The sequence below is a fragment of the Oncorhynchus keta genome, chromosome 21 (assembly GCF_023373465.1).
Source record: "Oncorhynchus keta strain PuntledgeMale-10-30-2019 chromosome 21, Oket_V2, whole genome shotgun sequence".
Taxonomy (NCBI): domain Eukaryota; kingdom Metazoa; phylum Chordata; class Actinopteri; order Salmoniformes; family Salmonidae; genus Oncorhynchus; species Oncorhynchus keta.
This window is the reverse complement of record NC_068441.1, coordinates 35533116-35545170: the sequence shown is the minus strand read 5'-3', so window position 1 is coordinate 35545170 and position 12055 is coordinate 35533116. Positions and strand designations below refer to the sequence as shown.

General features: G+C 41.1%; 1 protein-coding gene across 6 annotated transcripts in view; it reads right to left on the bottom strand.

The window, feature by feature from the left end:
• The window catches only part of LOC118400501 (plasma membrane calcium-transporting ATPase 1-like), a 239659-nt gene extending 228325 nt beyond the window's left edge, over positions 1-11334 (bottom strand). For 3 of the 6 annotated variants that reach the window (XM_052473770.1, XM_052473765.1, XM_052473768.1), the window contains exon 1: positions 10536-11333. The gene's annotated coding sequence lies outside the window, so the exon portion shown is untranslated. Of the gene's footprint in view, positions 1-10507 lie in introns of all 6 variants that reach the window. The other 3 variants (XM_052473769.1, XM_052473771.1, XM_052473766.1) reach the window with 2 other exon arrangements.
• Between the last annotated feature and the right edge of the window lie 721 nt (positions 11335-12055).

The following is a 12055-nucleotide window of genomic DNA, read 5'->3' as shown; positions in this document are numbered from 1 at the left end:
CAGCCAGGTCATGCGTAGCCAATGTGATATATGATATATATTTTTTTAAATCAGGATATTTTCTACCTGCAGGCTGCAATGTTTTTATTTGTTGGCTTTATGTAGGCTATTTCTACATAGTTGGCAATGGCAATAGAAGCTCCTTTTAGAATTTTGATTAACCACATGATAACGATTTCGAGATACGAAGACTCATTATAAATTAAACTGTTCCACAAAAATGTGCATATGAAAATCATAACTGGCACGCATATCTGTAGAAATGGTAAGAAACATTGGCACTCCAAATGGAAAAGGTTGACGACCACTGGTGTAGTCAATTACCGGTGACTTCAGGAGCTTAACCGCATAATCTACAAAGGCCAGCAGAAGCAGGAACAGGTTCTTCTGGTTAGGCTATCTTGATCTCTGGCTCCATCTTGAGCCATATGCGTGTCTTAATTATTTAAATCACAGTGTGCTTAAATCACCAGACAAGCTCAGTAGCCTACATATAGTTGAATTGATTAAAACACATAGGATGTGTCTAAATGTGACCGACCAGCTCAAAATCAGTCTAATGTAGCAACATTTGAAATTGTGTTTTTTTTTTTACATTGGATAAAAGTAGAGACTCAGATACAAAATGTTAAATCATATACGCTACAGTTGAGGAACAACAACAATGGGAAAGTAATTATGCTTTGAAAGTTGATAAACTTGTAAACTCACTTTATTTAGAAAATGGCCTTTGAATGTTTTGGTACTACTACTGGAGAGCCCTTCTTTTTTCTACACCAATTCAGCATTGTTCAGACCCTCTTAAGCTTTAGCCCCACCCATCTCTTTAAGAGTTGATCCGGGTATTCTGTACTAACAGCAGCAGTCAGCCAAGCTAACTTGCTAGCTACTTCAAGACACAAATGAGAGAACAGCTCACTGAACATTACTCGCCCTAGCAGAGCTGATTAGGCTGTTATGTTATCCAGAGCATTGGTGACAGCAACTGTGCTGTCAGATTTAATTTACGAACGGACAGACACTGGCCATACTCAACGGGTGTTGAGCGTTCGTAAATTCAGCAGTTACTATGCGCTCTGGCACACTCAGACGAGAGTCTATTGTTAAGACATGTAGCTAGCTAGCTAGGTTAACAATTAACTGTAATCCCAACTCATGACATTACTATCCTGCATAAATCTGCAGGTAACGAACCAAACAGGTTCAATGTTAGCTAGCTAACATTAGGCTATAACCAAGATCATACACAACATTAGCTCGCGAGACAGCTAGCTAACAAAACACTTCAACTTGAAATGAAAATACTTTGTCAAAATTGGAAATGTAGCTAGCTAGACTATTTTACCAATGGTCTGAAATTGGAGTAAATAGCCAGATTGAATTTACCAGCTAGTATGTCTACCAACAGTTGTTGCAGTGACATTCTATTGAAATGGATACTTGCATAGTGGAGTCCTTTGTTAGTTAACCTCTTCAACCTATGGGGACGCTGTGTCATTATTGGATAAAAAGACGTGCCCGTTTTAAGCGCAATATTTTGTCACGAAAAGATGCTCGACTATGCATGGAATTGACAGCCTTGGAAAGACAAAACTCTGACGTTTCCAAAACTGCAAAGATATTATCTGTGAGTGCCCCAGAACTAATGCAACAGGCGAAACCAAGATGAAGTTTCTTACAGGAAATGCCCCAGATTCTGAAGGCGCTGTGTTCCAATGTCTCCTTATATGGCTGTGAATGCGCCAGGAATGAGCCTGCTCTTTCTGTCTATTCCCCGAGGTGTCTGCAGCATTGTGACATGTTTGTAGGCATATCATTGGAAGATTGACCATAAGAGACTACATTTACCTGGTGTCCCGCCCGGTGTCCTGTGTGCGTAATCTGTAGGTCCATGCGCGTTCCATTTCTTCAGAAGAGAAAGTAAACTGCCACGATGGATTTTATCGTCGATAGATATGTGAAAAACACCTTGAGGATTGATTCTAAACATCGGTTTGCCATGTTTCTGTCGATATTATGGAGTTAATTTGGAAAAAAGTTTGCGTTTTAATGACTTATTTATTTATTTTTTTCCTTACCCAAACGTGATGAACAAAACGGAGCGATTAGCCGACACAAATAATATTTTTTGTAAAAATTGAACATTTGCTATCTAACAGAGTCTCCTCATTGAAAACATTGAAGTTCTTCAAAGGTAAATGATTTTATTTGAATTATTTTCTGGTTTTTGTGGAAAATGTTGCATAGTGAAAGAGAGGCATAATACTATGCTAGGCTAATACTAATACTAATACTGTTACACCAATGCTCGTTTAGCTATGGTTCAAAAGCATATAGCAATGAACCATAATCCCAACCAATGACGTTACTACCCTGCATGAATCTGCAGGTAGCTAACCACCAGGTTCAATATTAGCTAGCTAACATTACGCTATAATTAGCCAAGCAAATGGCTCTATGATAAGAATAATAAGATCACACACACATAACGTTAGTTAATGAGCCAGACAGCTAACATTAGCTAGCTAACAGTACACATTAACTTCAAATGAAACCATTTTCTGTCAAAATTTGAAATGTGTAATATCTGAAAATGTAGTTAGCTAGACTATTTTACCTGTATACATCATGGATGGATGCATATCCTGTCAGATGCCATGGTTGCCCTTAGTTTGAAGATGCAATCTAGAGATAGATGTTTTCTCCATCTCCTCAGCTACCATACTTGAATTCCATTGATTTCAAAACACAGACCTCCAGAGAGTGGAGAGCAACACTTGTGCAGTTTTACTAAGAAATACATTTAAAAAAGCTGCATTAGACAGGATTACCTAGACAAATTGACCAGCTCAAATAGACAGAAGCATGCTATAAGGCAGACCAGTCCAAACTCATCTCTCGGCTGGTCCTGCCCACTCATTACCTCAGCCAATCATGGATAGTGGGAAGGTTCCTCCCTTTTTCTGTGGCTAAACCAACTATGCTCGTAATTTAACAATGTTATTCATATTTACAGATGGCAAAGATGTTTGTTTTTAAAGCACATGAAAAACGCATTTTGATAAAAAATAAAAGTTTGCATTCAAACAGCTATCATGTGAAGTAGTGACCCACAATATACGCCTAGTTTCCTGAAACGCGTCACATATAGGGAAAAATACACATTTCAAAATGTTGAACAATTGGTCGAAAGAACAGACTCCTGGTCGACAAATGTTTTTTCAGTTGCGTCGAGCTCTACACTATACAATACATCCTAGACCCATTCCAATTTGCATACCGCCCAAACAGATCCACAGGTGACGCAATCTCAATCACACTCCACACCGCCCTTTCTCACCTGGAGAAAATGAACACCTATATGAGAATGCTGTTCATCGACTACAGCTCAGTGTTCAACACCATAGTGCCCACGAAGCTCATCACTAAGCTAAGGACTCTGGGACTAAACACCTCCCTCTGCAACTGGATCCTGGACTTCCTGACAGACCGCCCCAGGTGGTAAGAGTAGGCAACAACACATCTGCCATGCTGATCCTTAACACTGGGGCCCCTCGGGGGTGTGTACTTAGTCCCATTCTGTACTCCCGGTTAACCCACGACTGTGTGGACAAACACGACTCCAACACCATCATTAAGTTTGCTGACGACACAACAGTGGTAGGCCTGATCACCAACAATGATGAGACGGCCTATAGGGAGGTGGTCAGAGAACTGGCAGTGTGGTGCCAGGACAACAACCTCTCCCTCAATGTGAGTAAGACAAAGGAGCTGATCGTGGACTACAGGAAAAGGCGTGCCGAACAGGCCCCCATTAACATCGACAGGGCTGTAGTGGAGCGGGTTGAGAGTTAAGTTCCTTGGTGTCCACATTACCAAAGAACTATCATGGTCAAAACATACCAAGACAATCGTGAAGATGGCACGACAACACCTTTTCCCCCCTCAGAAGAATGAATGGGCCCCCAGAAAGTCAAAAGGTTCTACAGCTGCACCATCGAGAGTATCGTAACCTGTTGCATCCCCACCTGGTATGGCAACTGCTCTGCATCTGACCGTAAGGCACTACAGAGGATAGTGCAAATGGCCCAGTACATCACTGGGACCAAGCTTCCTGCCACCCAGGACCTATATAATAGGCTGTGTCAGAGGAAAGCCAATAAAATTGTCAGAGACTCCAGTCACCGAAGTTAGACTGTTTTACATTTACATTTACATTTAAGTCATTTAGCAGACGCTCTTATCCAGAGCGACTTACAAATTGGTGCATTCGCCTTATAACATCCAGTGGAACAGCCACTTTACAATAGTGCATCTAAATCGCACGGCAAGCGGTACCGGAGCGCCAAGTCTAGGACCAAAAGGCTCCTCAACAGCCTCTACCCCCAAGCCATTAGACTGCTTAACAGTTCATATAAATCGCAACCGGACAATTTACATTGAACCCCCCCCCCCCTTGTACACTGCTGCTATTCACTGTTTGCTTGTTACCTTGTTTATAGTCCCTTCGCCCCCACCTACATGTACAGATTACCTCAACTAGACTGTACCCCCGCACACTGACTCGGTACCGGTGCCCCCTATATATAGTCTCTTTATTGTGTTACTTTTTATTATTACTTTTTGTTTTAGCCTACTTGGTAAATATTTTCTTCTTCATGAACTGCACTGTTGGTTAAGGCTTGTAAGTAAGCATTTCACGGTGAAATCTACACTTGTTGTACTCGGTGCATGTGGCAAAAAGTTTGATTTGATAAGATTAAAGTACACACCAAATATCACAATACACAACACCTAACTACGAGTGCTCAGTATGACAGGGTTGTGTGTGTGTACACACACACAGTTGAAGTCGGAAGTTTACATACACCTTAACCAAATAAACTGAGTTTAAATGTTTCACAATTCCTGACATTTAATCACAGTAAAAATTCCCTGTCTTAGGTCAGTTAGGATCACCACTTTATTTTAAGAATGTGAAATGTCAGAATAATAGGAGAGAATGATGTATTTCAACATTTATTTATTAACATTCCCAGTGGGTCAGAAGTTCACATACACTCAATTAGTATTTGATAGCATTGCCTTTAAATTGTTTAACTTGGGTCAAACGTTTTCGGGTAGCCTTCCACAATAAGTTGGGTGCATTTTGGCCCATTCCTCCAAACAGAGCTGGTGTAACGGTGACAGGTTTGTAGGCCTCCCTGCTTGCACATGCGTTTTCAGTTCTGCCCACAAATTTTCTATAGATTTCTATGTGATGGCCACTCCAATACCTTGACTTTGTTGTCCTTAAGCCATTTTGTCACAACTTTGGAAGTATGCTTGGGGTCATTGTCCACTTGGAAGACGCATTTGCGACCAAGCTTTAACTTCCTGACTGATGTCTTGAGATGTTGCTTCAATGTATCCACATAATTGTCCTTCCTCATGATGCTATGTATTTTGTGAAGTGCACCAGTCCCTCCTGCAGCAAAGCACCCCACAACATGATGCTGCCACCCCCGTGCTTCACGGTTAGGATGGTGTTCTTTGGCTTGCAAGCCTCCCCCTTTTTCCTCCAAACATAACGATGGTCATTACTGCCAAACAGTTCTATTTTTGTTTCATCAGACCAGAGGACATTTCTCCAAAAAGTATGATCTTTGTCACCATGTGCAGTTGCAAACCGTAGTCTGGCTTTTTTTATACCAGTTTTGGAGCAGTGGCTTCTTCCTTGCTGAGCGGCCTTTCAGGTTATGTCGATATAGGACTCGTTTTATCGTGGATATAGATACTTTTGTACCTGTTTCCTCCAGCATCTTCACAAGGTCCTTTGCTGTTGCTCTGGGATTAACTTGCACTTTTCACACCAAAGTACGTTCATCTCTAGGAGACAGAACGCATCTCCTTCCTGAGCGGTATGACGGCTGTGTGGTCCCATGGTGTTTATACTTGCATACTATTGTTTGTACAGATGAACGAGGTACCTTCAGGCGTTTGGAAATTGCTCCCAAGGATGAACCAGACTTGTGGAGGTCTACAAAAATAAATTCTGAGGTCTTGGCTGATTCATTTTGATTTTCCCATGATGTCAAGCAAAGAGGCACTGAGTTTGAAGGTAGGCCTTGAAATACATCCACAAGTACACCTCCAAATGACTCAATTGGTGTCAATTAGCCTATCAGGACCTTCTAAAGCCATGACATCATTTTCTGGAGTTTTCCGAGCTGTTTAAAGGCACAGTCAACTTAGTGTATGTAAACTTCTGACCCACTGGAATTGTGATACAGTGAATTATAAGTGAAATAATCTGTCTGTAAACAATTGTTGGAAAAAAATACTTATGTCATGCACATAGTAGGTGTCCTAACCGACTTGCCAACTATAACTGACTAACTATAGTTTGTTAACAAGATATTTGTGGAGTGGTTGAAAAACTTGTTTTAATGACTAAAACCAAAGTGTATGTAAACTTCCGACTTACACACATATATATATATAGTACACACACACACAGTCAAAAGTTTGGACATACCTACTCAAAGGTTTTTCTTCATTTTTACTATTTTCGTTATTGCAGAATAATAGTGAAGATATCAAAACTATGAAATAACACATATGGAATACTGTCGTAACAAACAAAGTGTTAAACAAATCTAAATAACTTTTATATTTGAGATTCCTCAAAGTCGCCACCCTTTGCCTTGATGACAGCTTTGCACACGCTTGGTATTCTCTCAACCAGCTTCATGAGGTAGTCTTTAAATTAAAAAGTGTGCCTTCTTTAAAATAATTTGTGTAATTTGTTTATTTCTTAATGCGTTTGAGCCAATCAGTTGTGTTGTGTAAAGGTAGGGTTGGTATACAGAAGATAGCCATATTTGGTAAAAGGCCAAGTTCATATTATGGCAAGAACAGCTCAAATAAGCAAAAAACAATGACGGTCCATCATTATTTTAAAACATGAAGGTCAGTCAATCTGGAAAATTTCAAGAACTATGAAAGTTTCTTCAAGTGCAGTTGGAAAAACCATCAAGCGCTATGATGAGACTGGCTCTCATGAGGACCCCCACAGGAAAGGAAGACCCAGAGTTACCTCTGCTGCAGAGGAGAAGTTCATTAGAGTTACCAGCCTCAGAAAATCGGAAATTAACTCCACCTCAGTTTGCAGCCCAAATAAATGCTTCAGAGTTCAAGTAACAGACACAACTGTTCAGAGGAGACTGCTTGAATCAGGCCTTCATGGTCGAATTGTTCGAATTTCTGAAAAGAATCCACTACTAATGGACACCAATAAGAAGAAGACTTGCTTGGGGCAAGAAACACTAGCAATGCCATTAGACTGGTGGAAATCTGTCCTTTGGTCTGATGAGTCCAAATTTGTGATTTTTGGATCAAACCGCTGTGTCTTTGTGAGACGCGGAGTAGGTGAACAGATGTGGTTCACACCGTGAAGCATGGAGGAGGAGGTGTGGTGGTGCTTTGCTGGTGACACTGTCTGTGATTTATTTAGAATTCAAGACACACTTAACCAGCATTCTTCAGTGATACGCCATCCCATCTGGTTTGCTCTTAATGAGACAATCATTTGTTTTTTAACAGGATAATGACCCAAAACACCTCCAGGCTGTGTAAGGGCTATTTGACAAAGAAGGAACGTGATGGAGTGCTGCATCAGATGACCTGGCCTCCACAATCACCCAACCTCAACCCAATTGTTTGGGATGAGTTGGACTGCAGAGTGAAGGAAAACCAGCAAAACAAGTACTCCACATATGTGGGAACTCCTTCAAGACTGTTGGAAAAGCATTCCTCATGAAGCTGGTTGAGAGAATGCCACGGTGTCATCAAGGCAAAGCGTGGCTACTTTGAAGAATCTAAAATATATTTTGATTAACACTTTTTTGGTTACTACATGATTCCATATGTGTTATTTCATAGTTTTGTATATTATTATACAATGTAGAAAATAGTAGAAATAAAGACAAACCCCTGAATGAGTAGATGTATCCAAACTTTGACTGGTACTGTACAGATGTCTATATTGTTTTTATTTAAATTGAACCTTTATTTAACTAGGCAATTCAGTTAAGAACAAATTTTTATTTACAATAACGGCCTACCCCGGCCAAACCCAGGCGAAGCTGGGCCAATTGTGCACCAACCTATGGGACTCCCAATCACGGACGGATGTGATACAGCCTGGATTCGAACCAGGGACTACAGTGACACCTGTTACACTGACATGCAGTGCTTTAGAACGCTGCACCTTCATATATATATATATAAATAAATAAAAACAAACATGTACACTGAAAAGCTGACGATGGATTCCTGATTGCATCTTGAACCAGCAACCCGCATTTACTTTTTGCCACAAAGGTTGAGACCATTTAGCAGAGGGCCGAAATAAGCTTAAGAGGTTAGCGGCTGTGTTTTGACAGTTGTCCAAGATGAGAATACCCAGCAAATCAACATAGACAGACAGGCAGGCACACAAAGCACTATGCATGTATGCCGTGTCCTTGACTCTTATTGATCGGGTTGTGTCATATTGATCAAGCTAACAGACATGACAATTAATATTCTCTCAGTTAAAGAGATGAATGAGACACTGCAATTATGGCACAGTATAAGGCTATCCCACTGTAATGGTATAGTTACAGATTATATAACACCTGTAACAGACTGCTATATCATGTTTTTACAGCATTAAATACAGCTTACATAGTACTCAATAAGTTAAATATGCAACAACAACAAAAATATCAGTGAGGCTGTTCCCCATTGCTTAGCCAGGGGAAGGATGAAGGTGTGATATATAACCAGAGGAGGCTGGTGGGGGAAGCTATAGGAGGATGGGTTCATTGTAATGGCTGGTATGGAATTATTGGAACAGAGTCTAATATGTGGTTTCCATAGGTTTGATACCGTTCCATTTATTCCATTCCAGCCATTACAATGAGCATGTCCTCCTATATTTCCTCCCACCAGCCTCCTCTGTATCAAGCCTACGGTAAGATTATATATTTTCAGTTCACTGCAGCAGTCACACCTAGTCTCGAGTGAAGGGGACTGTGTCTATCTACGGGGTTAAAAGCCAGCTTTAAAGCTTGTGCGTGTTGCTGTGCCCGAGGGAGATCCACCTGAATGTTCCGGTGACAATAATACAGCAATAATAGCTGTGGCCCTGCCCTTGGCGGGGAAATGACAGCAGGGGGAAATAACAGCCAGATGCCCTCCTTTAGAGGTCACACAATATGAAATGTCGTCACAAGCAGATATTGCGGGATCTCCCTTCTCTGTAGAAAAGCACCAGCACGAGGACACACCCAGAAAAAGGAGTGCGAAGGGAGGAGAGGAGGAGACGAGAAGAGAGCTGATTACGTCCCTTGACATGATGTAAGGGTTGACTTTTCAAAGCACTTATTACTTAACAGAGGTTGTCTCTCCTCTTTCTAAGCTTAAGCTAAAACCTTATATTATGTTTTGCAGTCAACAAGCACAGCCATTCACTACACATGAAATGTAGAATCTGAACTACGAAAAATAACCACTCGATTAAGCTAAACCTGCATAGCCAGTAATGCAGACGCATACATATACAAGCAAACGTTTGCACAAACGCACACGAGATGGCCCCTGATTATACCCCAAAGGCCGGGAGATAGCGATATAGTGTTGTTTCATTTGACCATCCAAAGGGAATCCATGCAGCTGGCTATACACTGGTATCCCCCTTGGAATGGTTCGTTAATAAAACATTCTCCATTCAGGCGGCAAAGGATGACATTTTCTCCTTAATTCGCTGGGTGGGGAAAAAAGGGAAAAATATGCTTACTTTATTAAACACCATTTTCCACCACCATGCTACAGTGACTAATGCTAGTCCCGGATTTTGTGTACTGTGTCCAGTGAATCAGGTTACAGCAGACTGTTTTTTCACCCCTGGTCTAATTGGCTGAATGTCCGAGTTAAGGAGGAAATGTATGGTTTTGCAGCCTGAATTGAGAATGTTTTATGTATAAACCGGTTCAGAGGAGATATGAGTGTAGGGCCAGCTGCATGGATTCCCTTTGGACGGTAAGATGAAACCACTCAATATCGCCATCTACTGGGCTTTGGGATACCCTGATGACAGATGCGCATTGCTGTCAGTGACATGTCCCACAATTAAAACTATTGGATAAACACAGGGTCGCATTAAATGCTTCTTCACATGCACAGTAACGTATTTCTAACATGAGAGAAACTGTTGCGAAAAACAGTCTTTGGTGAAGGACAGACTCCATGTCTAAACACAGCAATTAGGGTTGAGGAAATGAAAAAAGGATGCGGCTCATCAACAGCTGTTCCCACCTAGAAAACATCCGTGTTTATGATCAAACTGGGAGGACTGTTTATTGAAACTTGATTATGTTCTCACCCAAGTAGGACTAGCTCTGCAGACAACAGGCAATTTTTTGACTTGATAAAGCCAATACAAAACACACGCATTCATTCATTCACTCATTCATTCACACACCTGTGTGGTAGAGAGGCACAGTCCTTACCCGGATGCTGAGGGTAGTCAGACGGCAGGAGAAGGTCTCAATGAGCGCTCATTTCCTTTGCTCAGCTCACCTCACTAACACACAATCACTGTCTCCACCAGCGGGTAAATCCAGTGTCCCGTATCTCAGACAGAAAAAAACTGTCCTCTTCCGCTTCGGTCAGAGCTGGGTTTTGAAAAAGGTCTTTCAGTGAGTAGCCTAGCCTACAGTTTGACATAGAAAAACAAAACAAAAAAACTAAATCAGTGGCTATATTATGCCGTTGAGATGGAAAGAGACATCCGTGAGAGATGGATTTGCCCCTATGCGTTATTTGGCATAAATGTGCGTGCTGGATGGATCTGTAGAAGTGCGAGCTATAGCCTACGGTTTTGTTTTGTTTTGTTCCCCATCTGGGCTCCAATTTGACAACTGTGACATTACACAGTGATGGGCTTGATCGCGGCACTTTTAGATATCAGTAACTCTACATTAAGTACATGATAAACTAGAGCAACACGTTACGAGTTCCGAAAGTAAACCAACTTCTGAGATTTCACTTCGAAAACTAACACCCTTCCTCTACAAATAGGAGGAAATGATCGCACAGAGGAAGGATCTGCTCGGTCCGAAAGCACAGCAGCAGACCCAATAGATTCACTTAGCGAGGTTTTTTGTTTAGTCTAAATTGTGAGTTGTTTCCGGGTTCACGTACATCCGCGGTAAATGTACAGATAAACGCGCGGTTCACCGATTTCCGTGGCTGGAAAAAACGAGAGGGATACAGCAGTGTCTGGTGCGAGCGTCGCCGGGGAGAGAAAGAGAGGGAGGGATCAGCTCGGGATTACCCATTTAAAGCTAGAATCGTTAGTTGCTAAATACATTTTTGGATTTATTAAGGCATGACATATATCAATTGATTCTTTAATAATATAATTCATGAATGCCTCAGTTCAACTGTCGTACCCCATTATAACCCAAAATATAAACTTGTTTTACCCAAATGTTTGTAGCCGAAAAACATTGTTGAAACTATAATTTTGATATCATCAGTCCTTGCATCCATAGCTCTGTCTATGAATGTGAGAATGGTTACATTTTCAACAGAACCATCCCTCGGCTGTCTACCAAAACAGAGGCGGGGTGTCCGCTTTGTTATTGTTTAAATTAAAGATTATATCTTCAATCAAACCAAATGTTATTTCAAATCAAATTGTATTTGTCACGTGCACATGGTTAGCAGATGTTAATGCGAGTGTAGCGAAATGCTTGTGCTTCTAGTTCCGACAATGCAGTGATAACCAACAAGTAATCTAACTAACAATTCCAAAACTACTGTCTTATACACAGTGTACGGGGATAAAGAATATGTACATAAGGATATATGAATGAGTGATGGTACAGGGCAGCATACAGTAGATGGTATCGAGTACAGTATATACATATGAGATGAGTGTGTAGACAAAGTGGCATAGTTAAAGTGGCTTGTGATACATGTATTACATAAGGATGCAGTCGATGATATAGAGTACAGTATATAC